The 19464-nt window shown below is 35.4% G+C and overlaps 1 protein-coding gene across 3 annotated transcripts in view; it reads left to right on the plus strand.

Annotated features, from left to right (window-relative positions):
• TSC22D2 (TSC22 domain family member 2) overlaps positions 1 to 19464 on the plus strand; it is a 50136-nt gene that overhangs the window by 24917 nt on the left and 5755 nt on the right. The window contains exon 2 of one of the 3 annotated variants that reach the window (XR_012785703.1): positions 4257 to 4416. The exons of the other annotated variants lie outside the window; for them this stretch is intronic. The gene's annotated coding sequence lies outside the window, so the exon portion shown is untranslated. The remainder of the gene's footprint in view (positions 1 to 4256; positions 4417 to 19464) is intronic. 3 annotated transcript variants of the gene reach the window in all.

The raw sequence follows: 19464 nt of genomic DNA on the forward strand, positions 1-19464 counted from the left end.
TAAATAATTGCAAACTTGGAGGTAATTTGATGAAATTTAAGAGAGAAAAAATATGAAATACCGGTAGAATGACTTTATTTCATTAAGATTTGGTATTCTAAGTAGATAGTAAGAAAAGAACTGACTAGTTGTATGCCAGCTGACACTCTTACCTTGTGTTTGCGTGTGTATGAATATTCCAAATGATTCTAAGGGATATATTAGATTTATATGATACAATATTTTAAAAATCCCACTGTCTTCATGGGGATTCGGATTCATACCAACCCTATATAGATAGGATTTCCAAGGCTGTAACTATGGGCAGAGAGCCTCATCCTTCTTCTGTGGAAGCATGTAGGGGTTTGAAAACTACCAACTTTGTTTTAATGTGACAGAACATGTTATTGTACATGGCGTCTCGAGAGTCTCTCTATGGTAGCTAATGAGATAATCTGTGTAATGTATGTTGATAAATAGCCTCAAACTCATATATAATGCCAGTTCATTTCTTGATTGTTTTCTAAATTTAGAGTTATTATAAATACTACAATAATTTTACATATTTTGAGTTTTAGTTCGGTGATATATGACCCGCTTATATTGACTGGTGTCCTCAATAAAACATGCTTGCAGGCAGCATGACTATCGTGTTCCACAAAGTTACCTAAAGTACAAATTGATATCTGTAAGAATTTCTTCAGTATTGGTCCTATTGAAGCTATCTGCGGTCATTGGCTGTTTTCTGCTGGCAGCAAAGGTATTCACACAAAACCTTTGTGACTTTCATCCTATTTTTCTACTTATCTGCTCAGCAATACCAAGATAAAGCAAATAGACTCTCCCTAGTCCTCCACACTCCTGAAGGGACTTAAACCATGGTTCTTCAGAAAATTGTTTATTTTTAGCAGCTATTTTAGGTATTACTGATGTGGTCCAGAAATATTGTTGCTGAATGTTTTTCTAGGATGGTCATACTTTTAAGAAATGAGATATTGACTCAAGCATAATGTGTGATGTCTTTGGAAACAGCTGTACTTCCTTCTTTATGTTGGCTTTTATTAGTATACTCAAAGTCAAATGTGCAGCCTTTTGCTGGCAAAATGTGCAGATCTTTACTGACAAATTTGTGTAGTATAACTGGCCTCTATTTTGTTTTCCATGTGTACTTCCTCTACCACCCCCAACTTCAATTTTTTCTTCTCTATTCTTTATAAACTGTTTCTAAAAACAAGTTACAATCCAATCAATTCTGATACATAGCCACCCTATGTATGGTTTCTAGCATACAGCCTCATCAACTGCTAACCTTGCACTTATCAGATAGCACTGCCGGTGCTTCTTTTGAAAGGACAGGGAGTATAAATCATTTGTGGATGAACATGATCTTCTAAAAATGCCAGTGACATTTTTCAGAGCTCTGTTACTGAAATTCTTTATGTATTTGCTTATCTGCCAATAGTGTGCAGTTGATAAAATGCATACCGTGTAAAAACCCTGCTTAAAACTGTAGTGTTTAACATATCTGTGTTCTTGAAATACACGGGGGCTTCAAAAAGTTGGTAGAGAAATTTCCATAATTTTTAATACTACTTTTCCATGAACGTTTTGAAGCCCCATGTATATCTTTAATCAGCCATAAGCAGGTGAATGTCCAGTAATTTGTGTCTTTATATGCAAATTACTTGGAGCAATATTGTCTTACCAGTGTCCGTATTCTACAACGGTACATATGGACTATTCTTTTCCATATGTCTGCTATTTTAGCCCTATTTTCCCAATATATAATCTATGGAAAGACTGTACATAATATTTTTTGGGAGTATTTAGTCTTACCCTACACCCTCCCCGTAAGCTTTCGCTATTGAAGAATAAGTATTCCTAACACAAGCATTGGTTTCTTGTGCCAAAAATTTCCCAAAACAATGTAGTGGGCTTTTTGAAAATACAGTGAAAATGTGACTAAACTAGAATATAGTCTTAGAGGATTTTTAGAGTACGTTAAAAGAACTAAGGCTTGTACTTAGATACATTTTTTTGTATTAAGTAGTGGATTTCTTAAGGAACTCTTACAGGGTTTTAAATAAGATGTATTTGATTCAGCATATCTATTTAATTTCTTAGAAGTTGTAAATCATATACCTTTTTAGCTAAATGATAGTAAACACGTAATATCTTACTGGACTGTACTATAAGAACTTGGAATAGCACATTTTTAGTCAAATGAGATTTTCCTCCTCACAAATAAATGACAAAACATCACTACAGAAAATGTCCAGGATGGTGATCTTGCATAAAATCAAGATTATGATGGATATATTAGTATTGATTACTAAGTTAAATACTCTTTGAGTAAAAATGTTCTTTTTTTATAAAATCTTAATAGATATCTGATTAATTTTAATTATAGTCACCCATAAACATTTCTGTTACTTTTATGTTTTTAATAAGGATTTTCTACATGCTGAAAATTAATGTAACTCTTCAAATGTGACCTTTGTACTTGATAGTAAACTATTTTGAAAATCCTTGCTAAGGAGTAAATGATTTAGTTACATCACATTCTTTTTAGTGTAGACAGCTCCCAAGTCAGTTCTTACATTTACTGTGGGTTTTAATGAGGCTTACACTCTGTTTTTCATTAAGTTTCATTGTAAAATGATTAAGTTTTACTTAGATTTTATCTTCCAAAGGCTTTATAGGCATTTCTTTAACAGTAATTTTTTGTTGACAGACTCTATAAATGAATAAGACACCTAAGCCTTACAGGCAAGCATATTTATTTAGATATATATATATATTATCTCTATATATATCAGGAAGTATTTACCATATATACTCGTGTACATCATCCTATTTTTATGCTGTTTTGTGGTAAAATTAAGTGCCTCGTCTGATATTTGGGTTTACTTATACTCGAGTATATATGGTACCTTACATAATACAACTAGATATTGATCTTCTCTTGGGGCTTGTCCCACAAATGAATAAACTATCAAATTAAGCTGTTTTTAAATTACGGCAATATTTTGGTTAAAAAGAAACAGTTGCATAAACTTTCTAAAAACATTGGTGATGTGTTGATGAAGTGACCACAACTTTAAACTATTGCTTGTTCTCATAAATATGGAATTTTACCTTCACCAGGTGATTGAATGTTATCAAAGTGACATTAAATGGTTTTATTGAAGGTCAAATGTGTTGTGAACTTACATTTGGAAAAGTTATATTTGTAAATTGGAAAAATCCAAGTAGATTTTGAGATTGTATGGGAGGTTCAAATGGCCTCAGGTAATAAAAAATTCATCAGAAGTTAGAATCTGTACAGCATAAGACCCCTACGTTCTGGTCAAATATAATTTGTCTTGAGATAACTGCAGAGTTTCCTTAATCCTATCAATTAAATTTTCTAAAGCTTTATACACATATACAGTTCATCTTCTGTAATAATGGACATCTTTACTCCTCCCCCTTTCCTCATGTAATTAATTAAGGTAATTAAATTTAAGCAAAAATACACCTACAAGTACACAAGGTTGCCATTTTTTTGGTGAAATACTGGCAACTGAAAATATAAATATGGATTCTTAAGAGACAGTAGGCATTCTTAAATACATAACCCATCAGAGATTAAAATCCCAGCTGAACACCTTTTGTAAAAAGTTAATAAATTTTTTAATATTCTCAGTGAAAATTTTGCCATTTTTGCCATTAACTCTTTCTCTAACCCCCAGGTTTTTTAATGCCTTTACATTGATAAGCAGTAGGCCCATTGTTGAGTAGAATACAGTATTACATGTAAAATTTTACTCTTTCCATCATGCTTTCTGCTTTTAAAATTGGAGGAACAATTGAACTAAGATACAGTTATAAAGCTTCTCGGCTATATTGAGCATTTAAATGATCAGTATAGATTGCTCCTGACCCAGCCGCCTGTGCTATAAGTCCCATGCGGATGCTGGCCAAACTAGAACTCAAAACGCCATTCTACAGACTGCGAAGCAGGTTACGGTGCTGTGTCATAATTTCTGGATCGTGATTTTAAACTTTTAATTGATTCCATTTCTACTTGGTGCTCTACTATCAAATATTTGTAATGGCTGAAAGTCCATGTTGAGATTTCAAGTATCCAGATCATATATGGAAATAGTCTACATTTTTAAAAATACGTACAAAATGACAATTGTGTAATCATTGTAAAACATAAAACTTTGCTAATAAAAAATTTTTTAAAGGCTATTTGATTAAAACACTTATTTACTTAAACTCTTTGCTAGAATTTTTTTTAGAATTCAGCATCGGAGGAGGAATGTGACATAATAATGATCGAAAGCCGAAAGTTTAAAAGTTGTGATGCCCTCACATGGTTGGAGGGTTATTCTAGCTTCTAAGGACTTGAATGTTGTCCACAAGAGTGTCTCATCAGGTCATAAATTGGTAAGACTTAATGGATTAGATTTTATGTATTATACCTGATGTTGTTGTATTGAGATGATATTTATGAACAAAATGAGCACATTGTGTATAAGAGTATAGTAGTAAATATAAGTTAAAACTTGGAAAATAAGTTTTAATACTTGAAGTATGCAATCCTTTGAAAGTCTTATGAGGCTAAATCAATCCGTATCTTTTGCAGTGGTATTTAGTAAATTCATCAGTTGTAAAAATAGAGACTGACGTCCACTATTAATGTTATATAAATATTACTATCACAACTACTGCAGATGCCTACAATAAAATAATGAATTGCAGATGCTTTCTAGTTATTACTCCAGAGTTCTTTGAGAAATTTATCGTGTAACTTATATTAAAAGAGAAATAATACCCGCTTTTCTTTTTCATAAAACATAGTTAAACTAATTATTAATTTAGGAGGTTGGGGGGGGTCTTAACTTTTCTCAATAAAAGGCATTTTTCTTCTAAATGCCTCTATAATAAAACTAAAACTTTTTTTCAGTTCTCATATTGAGAACACCCAAAAATTCTAATATCAAATTAAAAGTACTAGATTTCAGTAGACTTTGCTTACTGCTTAGGGGAAAAAATGTTTATTTTGTATACCTTCTAGTTTTGCCTTGTTTTACCCAGCTGTATTTTTGTCAGAAGAACTCTAAAATGTAGATCAGGATGAGACCTTTAAAATCTTTAACCTAAAGACCAACATTTTTTACAGTATAAAAATAAAGAAGCACTTAGGTTAAATTAAGTGTATAAGGTCATATGACAGTGGGGTTGAGCTGTGGCTCACATAGCCATCAAGTCTAGTAAATATTTTTTTAAGTTACTTTTCCTCCCAAAAAAAGGTGAAAAGTGTAGATCATTATCACCTAACAAGGCTCTACTTTCTAACTTTATTCTTAACTCCAAGAAACAAAACAAACTCTCTGCTACCTCTCTAGTTGGTGCCAACTCAGAGGGACACCCTGTAGGACAGGATGGAAATGAGTTTCAGAGACTCTCTTTACGGAGTAAAAAGCCCAGTCTTTCTCCCTTAGAGTGGGCTGGTGGTTGCAAACTGCTGAGTGATCTTATGCATAACCACTACCCAGCCAGGACTCCTGTTTCTCTTACTTACACACACACACACACACACACACACACACACACACACACACACACACACACACACACACACACACACTCTCACTCACTCACTCACTCACTCACTCAACAACTAGTTCGCCTTTTGAATAATATTCCAACTTGTTTCTAAAATGCTTTTCTCTGACTTTATGTTGATTATATTTTGTAAATTTAAGGGTTCTTAAACCAGTAAAGGGAATCCATGGTAGTCTGAAAAAAATTAAAAACAAGCGGTTAACCGTTGTGCTTTACTTTTACTCTGTAAACATTTGTTTTCTTCCTTTTCTGTAGTAAACATAATTTTAGTAATAATGAAAACTTTCTCTAGTGTAGGAGATCTGCAGACAATGGATAGGATAGACTCAAGGGATTGTTAACCCTGGAATTTTTAGTAGAATTTTATATATGTTGGGGTTTGGCGGTTTTATCAGAGTATCAGAAATAGTTAGGAAGCACTGCTAGTGGATGTTTTGGGTTTACAGAACAAATCTTGGTAGGCAAGCAAATATGTGACTAATGGTACTGTAACTCAGATGCTTGTCCTAAACTAGTGCATTCTAATTGACTGTTTGATGAGAACAGATCACAGCTTAACTGTTCCTCATTGAGGAATTCTACACTGTCCGTTCCTAGGCTCAAGCGTCCATTGGATTTGCAGACAAAGTAGTTGTGTTGTGCTACTGATTGCTGTGTATCACTCACAGCACCAAGTGTTTTTGCAACAGCTGTCTTTGATAGATTGGATCAGTGTCCTCAGTACAGAGAAAGAACTGGAAAGTTTAGAATGTTTACTTGCTCAGGTCACATGCCCTCTAAGTAGTGGAGCTAAAATTTGAACCCAGCTTTCTAACAGGATCCTGGGTTCTTGGTCTGTTTGCTGGTATGCACATAAAACTTGAGAAAACTTAAAGGATGAGGAAAAGCAGGCTTTGATACTGAATGAAAATGTGGATACATAAACTTGATTTGTAGTATTACAAAACCACTCTTCAAAGCACTTTATAAGAAATAGTTTACATTTTTATTGTTTAAACATCTAAATTGAATATTGCAAAATAACTTTAATTGAACATTAGAAAATAACTTCTGAAAAAAAGAAAACTTCTGTTCTACACTGTTTATGATTATAAGCCTATATACTGTGTATGCACTATGCTTATGTCTATTGGCTTTGTAAGAATCCTAGTACACTGGAATATTATTTTATTATAGTAATTATTTAAGTAGCTCACTCTTCAATATTTAGTGTTTATAAGTAACAAACAGGCATTTTTAAGAAGCTACCTTAAACTGCAAATGTTCATGGTTTGAGTGAGTCACATGTTCAACCTCTGACCAAATACTAAGTCAGAGTTTACCATTGTCATTAACTCTGAATAGTTCTTATAAAATACCCCTTTTCGTGCTTATTTTAAAACACATTTATCTAGCAAAATTTTTATGAGGTTTTTTTTTCCCCCAGATGATCTCCAAACCTTACAACCTTGTCCTTGGTTTTCAGTGTTTATTTATAATGAAGTTTCTGAGAGGCTCAATAGGTCTAAAAGTTAATCCAGAATAATAGTGCTGCATAAGAATTAGTTTTACTCTTCCGTTAAATTGCAATAATCTGTGTAAAACTTTATTCAGTGCTATAGTGAAGAATGCATAAATGACCCTAATAGGTCTTTGGAATATAGGAATTCTATATCCTGTCTTAAAGCCTTAGATTATACATTTGAATCGTAACTTGTTCAGTAGTAATGTTCGTCTTTTCAAAATTGAAATTTTGGGAAGTAGAATAAGGACAGTCATACCTAGTCCAATTTTGGAATTGAGTTACAACTTCAATGTTTGCATATTCCTTCGAGATTTGAGTACATGTGTATATGCATATTAATTGAAGTCATGGGGATAAGTACTTAAATCCCTTTTAGTGTTTGCAATATATATTCATTTGGCCAAAGTTAATACCCATATGTGATCCGTTTGGAATTCTAACATCTTCTCTTAGCAGACTTTCCTTTTTGTCATTTTTCCCTATTCATTCGTGTCTTCAAGGTGCTGCCCAATCCCTCTTCTGACCTTCTTTGTATAATTCCAAGAAAGTCTATATACTCTTAAAAACCTATTGCTTCCAATTCTAGCCTATTTAGTTCTGCATATACTCAAACTTCCATCACCCCCTCATAGCCAGTTAAGCATAAAGTTCTGTCAAGTGGTTCTGCTGTGTGTTTCTTCAGCCTGCTCCTCTCCAGTTCCCCCACCCACTCACCCTACTCAGAACGATCTTTTCTTTACACTTCTTTTTAATTCCGTTTGGTCGAATGGAAAATGAGATTGGTTGGTTGAGAGAAACCACAAATAGTTATTTATGATTTATTATTTTTTTACTTGGTTTACAAAACAGGTCTTTCTAAACCCATACCTTTAAAGTTTAATGTAAAAAGACCTATGTGGTAAAGTTTCTTGATGAAAAAAATCATTGGACAAAAGGAACGGTGAGAGGCTAAAGAATTTAGATGAGGTAGCCGCTCTCATTTACAATGACAGATGTTTTCTCTAAAGACTAAATTGAGCAGACTCCAACTCATAATATTTGTAGAATTCATCTTAAAAGAATTTATGTGCACAGATATGTACAAAATTGCGATTTTCTGTCATTTATACTATGTCAAAATTAGTTTTAAAAAATTTCTGCTTTGAAGAAAGCAGATGGTGCCCAGTTATCAAAAAATCATATCATTATAAATGTGGGTGAGTGCAGAGTGGAGACTCAAAGTCCATCGATAGGCAACTGGACACCCGCTTACTGAAGGGATGTGGGGAGGAGACGAGTCAGTCAGGGCGCAGGGTAGCAATGATGAAGCATATAACTCCTCTAGTTCTTAAATGCTTCCTCTCCCCGCTATCATGATCCCAATTCTACCTTACAAATTTGGCTAGACCAGAGGATGTACATTGGTACAGATAGCAACTGGAAACACAGCGAATCCAGGACAGATGACTCCTTCAGGACCAGTGGTGAGAGTGGCAATGCCTGGAGGGTGGAGGGAATGTGGGGTAGAAAGGGAGAACCAATTACAAGAATCTACGTATGGCCTCCTCCCTGGTGGATGGATAGCAGAGAAGAGTGTGAGGGAAGATGCTGGACAGTGCAACATTTGACAAAATAATAATAATTTGTGAATGATGAAGGCTTCATGAGGTAGGGGGCAGTGGGGAGGGAGGGGGAAAATGAGCAGCTGATATTAAGGGCTCAAGTAGAAGGAAAACGTTTTGAGAACAATGATGGCAAGAAATGTGCATATGCGCTTGACACAATGGATGGATGTATGGATTGTGATGAGAATTGTACGAGCCCTCAATAAAATGATTTTTTTTAAGAAAAAAAATTTCTGCTTCAAAAAGTACAACTCCAGGGATTAGATTATGAAAGAAAGAAAAATTGTTAGGTATAAAAACTTTTGTCTCCAAAAATTACAGTTTTGCTTGAGTAAAAAAAACTTTAGATTTTAAAGTGGGCTACCTTATAGTTTATTGACCTACATTACACTTATTGTAAAGTAGGTAAATCTAAAAACAGTGGTTCCTAACTAGAGTAGTACTTGGTATGGAAGCATTAATGTAGTTTGTACTAAATGAAAGCATAAGTTAATTTTAAGTACTTTAATAAGTTATTTATGTTGAAATAAATTAATTTAGTGGTATTTCTGTGTTCCTTGGGAACATTTCCTTTCCATCAGAAACCAAGATTGTTTTTATCCAAACAGGAACTTTGAGATTCTAAAGATGATAAATAAATTTATTCTTTTGGGTAAAACATATACAGACCATGTTCCTCAATACTAACCATAACTGGTTTTTATTAGTACCTTACAGTAGCCTCAGGATCTTAATGTTCATGCATAATTAAAGTTACTCTGTAATGGGAGCCCCTAATAAACAAAAAAGACAAACCAACTGCCAATGAGTGAATTCATCCTCTGTAAGGTTTCTGAGACTGCATCTTGCTGGGAGCAGACAATATCATCTCTCTTCTCTAGAGTGGCTGGTCATTTTAAACTTCTTACAAGTGTTTGCTATTTTTATAAGTAGTCTTACAAAACCTTCATGGTAACCCTTTAAGTTGGTTTACCACTGTGACCCTGTTTTACAGGTGAGGAAACTGGTTTCAACATGTTAAGTTACTAGGGAGCCCTGATTTGAAACTGGCTTGTCTAATTTCAAAGCTTGTTCTCTTAAACTGCTTTATCTTTGCCTAGGCTAAGAGATACACTGCCTGCGCTCACAATGAAGTTTAGAGAAAAAAGAGTTGAACTAAATGATAGTAAACTTAGCATAGACTCACTTTTCAGGGCTTGTGTTCACATGTGCTCTCTTCGTTATTTGTTAAGATTGAAAAATCTAATTCTTTCCATAAGCCCAACCTAAAGTATATATTTAATTTTAAATTTCCCAAATGCATAAAGGCCAGCTTTAACCCCTATCTTGATATTCTGTCCAAATAATTAAAGGTGCTGATATGTATAGTCCTATCCCTGTAGACTGTTAGAGTGAATAGCCTTACCGTTTAAAAACCTCACAGTAGCTAACTTTTGTGCATCTAGTTTATCCTTATTTTGAAACAGGTTTTGATAGTCTTCATTTTTTAATTTATTTCCATCCCTGGGCTTGAGGGACAGATTAGAAAGGGACATGATAGGAGGAAGATGAGTTAATAACTAAGGAACCAAAGCTATGTGCCTTCGTCAGATAATCCTCATGATTAGGTGAATATCGTTTCACATTGTTGAATATATTATTCATAGAATGATGCTTTCTCTGTAAAGTTATTTTAAAGAATATCTCAGGGCCTTCGAGAAGTGGTCATAAATGAAAGATTAGAAATGAGGAGAAAGGAACACCAGAGCCACTTGTCTGTTGTTTAACTTTAAGTAAACGAAGGATAGCCTTGTGTCCACTTTGTTGAGGCCGAAATCCCAGAGCGCAATCCTGTATTAAGGTAGGCACAACCGAGAAAATGGGGTAGATAGAGATAGAGGAGCCTGAGAATACATGTGGGGGGGGGAAATTGTAGTTCACCCAGGATAACGAAATTTTGAGGTGGAGTAATCTCTGCTAGAAGACTAGGTTTGAGAGTTGTCACAAACTGTAGGTGGCTCAAACTGAGAGAAGGTGAGATCGCTGAAACAGTCAGGAAAGAAGTAGGCAAAAAACTCAGGAACACCAACCAACATGTGAAGAGCTCTCCCAGAAGACAGGTGCAAGAAAAATGCTTTCCATCTTGGAAAAGCTCTGATGGTGTTTACGAAGCATTCATGGACACTCTCTCTTTACTAAGTAAATAGCCCTTCTTTAATACCTCAATCCCATTTTCTAGATTGTCCCTACCTTAAAGGCTTGCTGTGAGATTGTGGCCTGAACAAAGTGGAAATGAGGCTATTCTTTGTTTACCAAAAGTCAAATACCAGAGAAGAGGCTCTGGTGTTCATTTCTGCTCCTTGCTAATCTTTCATTTATGCCACCCCACCCGACATCCCCCAAAAATGTTCTGACAAAGACTAGGCTTTCTACTCTTAAAGAATTAGTCATGAAAACTTGAAAGGGCAATGCTGTCCCGTCCTGTAGGGTTACTTAGTCGGAATCGAGTCATTGGCAATGAGTTTGGTTTGATATCTTACTGTAACCTAGCTATCTCCTCACTCCCAGTTGCTCTAAACCAAAACCCCAGTTATCCTGGCCTTACTACGGTGGCCCCTTTCACATGCTTTTAATATCTCACAGATTCTCATGCTTTCATTACCTCAATAAATTGCTTTTTCTTTATTTTAGCCAAGCATTTTTGCAATCTCCTCGCCCATTGCCTGCCTGGGTAACTTTTCCTCAAGATCTATCTTGAATACTACTGTCTTTTCATCACTTTTTTTCTTCCTCCCCCAGTAGCATTTGGATAAATTCCTTTGGTCTTTCGAGCTAGTTGGTGAACTCTGGTCTCAAGGCTGGCTACAGGAGTGTCTTATAGAACAGAGTGCTCACACTGAAAGGGAGGCATTGAGAGGAGCTTGAGTTAAGAGAAAAGCCCAGCAAGAGTAACTTGATTGAGATCATTAAAAAGTTGATATAAAAGTTAAGCTCTACAACATGCATTAGAAATTCCACAGTTAGTGATCTTTCCAAATGCAAATACTGCCCGGCTTCATGCTCTTCCTAGCAGTGTCCATTGAGTGTTGGCCTTTACTGGGAGACAGTGGAGGGAGATCGTCATTCTGTTTGAAAGTCTCATCAGAAGGACCAAGGTAACTTGAGATTTGACTACCTAGGAAATAAGAGACAAAGCTTTTTCCTAAAGGATTTTTAGTTGCCTAGATATCAGAACTAGATACGAGGCAACAAAGAAAAAGGCCAGATTAGCTTTACACTCAAAATTATGCACTATTTCCCCAATTTTCTGTTAGGAGTTTAATTAAAATGGCAGCAGCATACCAAGGGCTGCTGTAGAGAAATTCAGTTTAGCCATTAAGTGCAGTAAATGACTTGGGAAGTGATCTAATCACAGCCTACTCGGGTTCCAGCTACACAAAAGTGTCTGTTTGGAACTCACATCAAGTTTGTGAGTCCAGGGTCCATCAGCATATAGTAAATGACTATTAGTCTCCTGGTAGATATTGTATAGTGCATACGAATTTTGTCAAGTCAGGGACAGACTCCTCATGTGCTAATATGTATGTGGTTAGTGTCAAACATAAGGAACACTGAAGGCAGATGGTGGGTTGTAAATTTGGGCTGCTAACTACAAGGTCATTTTTAACCACTAGCCACTCAATGGGCGAAAGCTAAGGCTTTCTGCTCTTGTAAAGACTTGCAACCTCAAAAACCCAGAGGGAAGATTCTGCCCCTGCCCTAGAGGGTCAGGATGAGTAGGAATGACTTAATGGCAGTGAGGGAATGAGTAATGAGTAAAGGGGTGTCGGGTGAGCCACATGACTTCACTATATGACTTAATTAACTTGCTTCTGACATGGCTAGAGAAGCTTTTACATGGTAGAAAGTATTTGAAGTGACCTATGAAAGAATGTCCATATTGAAAATACTCATTAAGTGGTGTGAGCAAAAGAGTGGGATTAAACCAGGGGCAGTATTCGGGAGTTGAAGATTCCCAATTTAAAAATTAAGCAGACATCAGAAAGAGTAGAAAGCAAGGATTAGTAGGATCAAAAATGTAGCAGGCATTCAGTAATAAAGCAAGTTATTAATTTCCTATGATTTATCCATTCACTATTTTATTGCCTACTTATATATCTTTGCTGAATATTCTGAATTACTATGGACCTAGCATATAAGTAAGGTTGTTTTTATACTATGTCCTTCTGACTTAAAAGTTATCGGTGCTGGTTGGTTTCTGAAATGGAATGCAAGTATTACGTTGTTTTATGTTAATTCCCCTTGATGTTGTTTTGTACTCTTTAACCAATTTTGTTCATTTTCATATCATTATACAACAAAAAATTCTTATGCCCCTTAAATGTCCTCAAAGTGAAGAAATGTTACTTTCCTGAAACCTTGTTCTTAATTATTTTTCTAACCCAACTGCAGTAATTTGAACTTAGCAGTTTACATGTCTTTATATTATTTATTGCATTTACCTGCTCTTTGGTATTTAAATTTTGTATTTTATAAGAAGGGTAATTGAAAAACCAGTGTTTAGATTTCTATCAGGGATTCTAAACTAGAAGTTAATTGACAAAAGTTTGAAATCCTTTCTAACCTCCCGCCCTCCCCTCCCCCCCCCCACACACACACCCTTTTTATGTCTGAGTCAGTACACATTTAAATCTGGGTAATGGTGAGGCATATACTATTTTCCCAGTCTGCAGAGGTAATTCAAAGTAGCCAACACCATAGTGTCAAATTTTTCATTTGGGTCTAAAACCCCCTGCCCAGGTATCTTGGGTATCTCTCACTCTGATAATGATTTAGGCAATCTTCTAATTAACTACTTGTTGCTCTGTAAACAATACAATGTAATATCTTTTAAGAGAGGTGCTTTAAGTGTAAGCACCTCAGCATTGGAGGAAATGCCACCTCCTACCTTTTTCTCACACCCTTTGTTGTTTCAGTCTGACTCCGAGGAAGGAAATAATCTTTTCATCCGGTCAGACTTTGCTTAATGAGAAATCACTAGCTGGTGATTTATCTTTTGTAGATATGATACTATATTCTTATAATATTTAAATAATTAATTTGACATAATGAATATTAATTGGACTTTTAGTTTGTATAGAATATTTGGGTTGTAATGGCAAGATTTCTATGTAAATTTCACTTTATCAGCTCCAAGTTATCTGGGTGAGATTCTTAAAATATCTTTTATCTTGGATGTTTTAATAGAATTTTAGTTCAATTTTTTAAATTAAATCTCCTTAGCGTGACTGAACAAGAAAAACCTGTTTATATCAACTTAACTACCAAATATTATAATGGTCACCTCAAAAATGGCATAACTAGGAATTATTAAAAGATCTAGAAAAAAGATTTGTATCTACACATTTTTTGTAAAACAATTTTAGTTTCACAATTTTTAAATCAATATAGCCTGTTTTATCACAGATGCCTACCACAAAATTCTACAGTAAAACCTGTACAAGCCCAACTCTGTAAGGCCCAGAAACTTTGAAGTATTTAACACTAACTCGGTAAGATTAGAGAGAAAGAGCGGTCAGACTGTGTTCTGTCACAGGTGGAAAAACATGTGAGACAGCCAGCCTGTCCAGAAAATACAGACTTCAGGAGAATAACTTAAAATGAACTGAAATAACTGTTGGGAGTTGTAAAACATTTTAATGGTATATTCATTAGGTGGTTATAGTTCAGCCTAAATCCATTGAGTCAGTGCTGACTCATCGTTGACCCCTGTGGGTTTCTGAAGCTGTAAATGTTTACAGGAGTAGAGATCCTAGTCTTCCCCTGTGGAGTTGCTGGTGGTTTCCAACTGCTGACCATTCGGATTGCAGTCCAACAAGTAACCACTATACCTCCAGGCCCCCCTCTAAGGAATATTACAAATTATAAATATTTAAAACTACAAATATGCTCTAGTAAAAGGGAGATTCACTGTAAGAATGTTAAATATCTTTATCCAGGAGGAAATCTTTTCTAGAGAAACAGGAGTTAATGCCTCAGCTTCCCTGCTTTCTTCCCTTTCCTGTTTCCGTGTGTTACTTTTCCTGTTTGTCCATGTCTTGAGTTCATATTGAACAAAGTATTAAATCCTACATGAATCATTTTCATTTGATTGTGTTTTTTCATAATCTCCAGAGTGTAATGAAAAAAGTAGTCTTGCTTCCACCGCTGCCTTCCCAAATGTAAGGTGGCCTCAAAGGGTTGTGGAAAAATGGAATTAAGAGGTAATGGAATTTTTCCATGAACTCTTTTTAGGCCCCTGGTAAATAATCACTTAGTGTACATATGTATGTCCCTCCAAAGTTTCAGTACATTTAAGAGGGCTTTGAAATGTTTGGAGAAATCCCATTTTCCACAAATTTTTTGAAGCCATCCCATATATTTCTATTCTCCCTCTTTTCACACAAAAGAGATAATAGAACAAGCTTTTGAATCTTTATTTCAAGCTCTACAGGATACCTTAATCCCCATCTCCTTAAACAGAACAACATCTTCCATTTTTTATGTTGTCTGCATATAAAAGAACAAATGTTCTGTAGATCAATTTCCTCTTTATGATAATTAGTATGTATAAGTCCATCGCAGCAGTGCTGTCAGTCTTCTCATTGAGGGGCTTTCTGTCCTTTTTGCTGATCAGCTACAATGATGTCCTTTTCTAGCAATTGGTTTTTCCTGATGAGAATATTCCAAAGTAAGCAAGCCGCGGCATCACCATCTTATTTCTAAGGAGCACAATGGTTGGATATCTATGAAGACTTCATTTTCCAGCAAGTCAAACACCAATAAACCAATCCACTGCTACAGTCAATTCCCTCTATAGGGCTTCTCAGGCTCTGTAACCCTCTGCAGCAGCTGACAGCCAGCCTCATTTTGGTCCTGAGAAGTAGCTGGTGGGTTTGAACTGCAAAATTTACAGTTTTATGTTTACCTGACATTGCTATCAGGTAAGCAAGGCTGCCATGGTAAATTCAATATTCTTCACAACACTCTTTGAATGACTCAGTTCTTCTGCCTTCTCTTTTGTCTGTCATATTTATGAGGTCATTGAAAACCATGGTTTGGGTCAGTGGTTCCTTAGTCAACAAAGTGATACTGTGGCTTTTTAAAACTTTAAAGAAGCCTTTTGCAGCAGATTGGCCCAACGTAATACACTGATTTCTTTCTTTTTTTAAAAATTTCATTGGGGGCCTACAGCTCTCATAACAGTCTGCACATCAGTTGTATCAAGCACATTTGTACCTATGTTGCCATCATTTTCAAAACATTTTCTTTCTACTTGAGCCCTTGTTATCAGCTCCTCTTTTTTCCTTTCCTCCCCACCCCACCCTCGTGACCCTGTGATAATTTATAAATTCTTATTTTCATATCTTACACTGTCTGCTGTCTCCTTTTACCCACATTTCCATTGTTCGTCCCCCTGAGGTGGGGGTGGAGGGGGCTGTTAAAGTTGATCATTGTGATCATTTCTCCCTTTCTACCCCTTCTTTCCCACCTTCATGGTATCGCTACTTCCATTATTGTTCCTGGGCGGTTTATCTGTCCTGGATTCATCATTTGTTTTCTTGACTGCTGCTTCCATGGATGTTCATTGTTGATCCAAGTAGAATGAAATCATTGACAACTTCAGTTTCTTTTCATTTGGTATGATGATGTTTATCCAGTTGAAGGTTTTCATGTTCTGCATGTTCAGGTAATTCATGCTCAATGCTGTAGGTTTTAGTCATCAGTAAGTGCTCGCAAGGTTTGTCATCTGAATACTGCACATTAATAAATCATCCTCTAAACCTGACATAGCATCTTATTTATGTATAGATTAGCTTCTTGGGTTGTTTGTTCAGCATACAGATTGAATACATAAGGAGAAAGCATATTGCTGTGCTATTCACCGTTTCTAGTTTTTAACTATGCACTATTTTATATGAACAACTGCATCTTAATTCATATACAGACTGAGAATTATGAATGACATCAATAAAGTGAAAAGGTATGAAAAAGACAAAATGAATATCAGAATATCAGAAGAGATTCTCCAGTTTGCTCTTGATCTCAGCATATTAAAGTGAATGGAGAAGATGATGGAAGTTTTTAAAAAGGGCTGAACAAATGGCAAAGCACTGCTTAATAAGCCAGGATAAAACATCCTAACCAGTGCAGAAACCTGGAATTAGAAAACCTCTAAGGTGAGGACATAATAGACATATCTTGGGGTGAGAGAACCAACGAGAAAATTCAAACCTTGAGTTACCATTACTGAAGGATTTTCTAAGCATGCAAGTGAATGACACAGGAAGTACCGAAAGAAAGTAGAAAAGATATACAGAATCACTGTATCACAAAGAGCTGGTCATCATTCAACTAATTGATGTTTGGCTATCAGATCAGATCGAGAACTAATGGTATTGAAGGACAGAAATCCAAGCTGCACTGAAGGCATATTGGAGGAAAACAAGAACCCAAAATTGGTGGACTGTCAATTGATAATGTTTCTACCAACAGACACAGGTTAGAAATGGCTTACTCTTCTATTATGAAATTTGGAAATAACCTGGCCAACTACCTGGAAGAGATTTATAGAAAGGCCATCAAGAGGACTGTAAAAGTTCGTCATTGCCTTGGTGGTGTAGTGTGCACACAGTGGGCTGTTTGTGATCCAAGTGGTCGTCTGCGGTTTAAGAGTAGCTGCTCCAGGAGAGAAAGACGGGGTTTTCTACTCCTGTAAGCAGTTACTGTCTCAGAAACCTGGGCGGGGGGTGGGGTGGGGTGGGGAGGTCAGCATCAACTTTGATGGCAGTGAGTTGATTTTTTTTTTTAATATCACCAGCAAAATGTTGCTGAAAATAGTTTTAAAATAGCTACAAGCATACATTGACATGTAATTGCCAGAAGTTCAAACCAGAATCTGAAGAGGATGTGGAACAAGGAATATCAAAGCAAAGAATACAGAAGTTTGCCTGTGTTTTATTGATTGTATGAAGGCCTTCAACTGTGTGGATCATAACTGTTTGTGGATAACATTACAAAGAAGAGCTTTAGAGCACCTCGTGGTTTGTTGTTTTTTAACCCCTTGGGTAAATGTATATGCCATGATTTATTTAACCTGTTCCCTATTGATAGATGCCTTGCTGTTACAATGTTTTGATGAATTACCATGTAAACACATTGTTTCCTGTATATGAAATATGTCTGTAGGAGAAATTCCCAGTTGTGGGGCTGACGCCTCGGCGGGAGGGAGAGGAGACTGTGGATAGGACTGGATTGCTTTAAGGCTTTCCTCGATATACCACTCAGAGCAGCACATCGGGTCAGTTCTCCCACACGCATGCTAGCAGTGTATTAAACTTTAATATGCTTCGTACTCTGTTTTAGAAAATGTCCTTTAATGGGGTTTTAACCTGTATTTCTAAGGGAGATGTTGAGTGTGTTTTTCCTTAAGTTGTGAACTCTCCATGTGAATTTTATTCATTTTTCTATTATGGGAATCGTACAGATTTCTAAAAGTGCTTCATATTTTAAGGAAATTATATTTTAAAAAGCTTTTGCAGACATGATATACCCCAAAATGTTAAAGAGACGTTTCCAAAATTAGCTTTATAAACATTCTAACTATAAACAATATAGTTGACTCAGGACAAAAGGAATCTGATACAGGAGAGGGAGTTTGTATTCATTAAATATATTTTTGATATTGTATATATTCTGAATTCCTTTTGACTTTTATTTGGAAATAATTAATAGATTCAAAGAAATCGCCCCCAAAAATATATAGAATAATCCAGTGTGCCCTTCATCCTGTCTCCCCGATGGTCATCTTGCATAACTATAGTGTAATTATAAGAAATGACATTAATACAACTAAAGTATATCTGTCCTTTTCTCTTTCTAAACGTTTTTTAACCAGAAATTTAACCTAAAATTAAAGTGTTATAAAAGTATATTGAAGACACTGATGAAAAAGCTCTTTAAATAGAAAAATGTTTTGTTACCCATAATAAAAGTCACTGTGGAGCAATTTGCAGGGGTTTTTTTTTTATTGTGAAATTAAAAGATTAGCAGTTTTTACATTGGTGGATCTTATGATTAATAGTAGAATACATAAATTTAAAGTTACTAGCATAATCTGCTATTCGTCAGAAATTTTTTTTCTTGACCGCAAAGTTTTGTATTGGGCCAGAATTTTCAAATACTGATTGATAATAGAAAAGTTGACATTGATATTTAGGTTGAATGTAGAAATTAAACTATTGAAGCAGTTGTACTATAGACAACTACTTTCCTATTTATAAAACAATTCTTTTGCCAGAGTTAGTGCTTGGTATTTTCATTAAAGCATTGAACCTGTGATCTGAAGTTAACGGATTGCCTTTTTTTTCCCAGTTCCTTAGCTAGTCCTCTCAATTAGAAGAAGTGTTTGTGCTTTCCTCTTCTGGCAGCTTTCTGCCTTACATAGGCTTAACTGTAGTTTTAAATTGTTTAATATAATTACTATATGAAGGCCCTTTTGGAGGGAGAATTATTATTATTTTGACAAATATGTGCTCAAGTTGTAAATCTTTTTTACTCTCTGTGATAGTTTGCTTAAAATTGAACTTTAAGAGGCTTATCAAGCTATGTATTTGTTAGGTAACTTTTGTAGTCAGCAACTTAATTTGCCTTAATTTTCTTTCTGTAACCCAATAAAGTAGACCTTTTGTGGACAAAGGGCAAAATATTGTGTAGGTTAAAATGTATGCATTTTAACAA

Source organism: Tenrec ecaudatus, chromosome 8 (genome assembly GCF_050624435.1).
Source record: "Tenrec ecaudatus isolate mTenEca1 chromosome 8, mTenEca1.hap1, whole genome shotgun sequence".
In the NCBI taxonomy this organism is placed as follows: domain Eukaryota; kingdom Metazoa; phylum Chordata; class Mammalia; order Afrosoricida; family Tenrecidae; genus Tenrec; species Tenrec ecaudatus.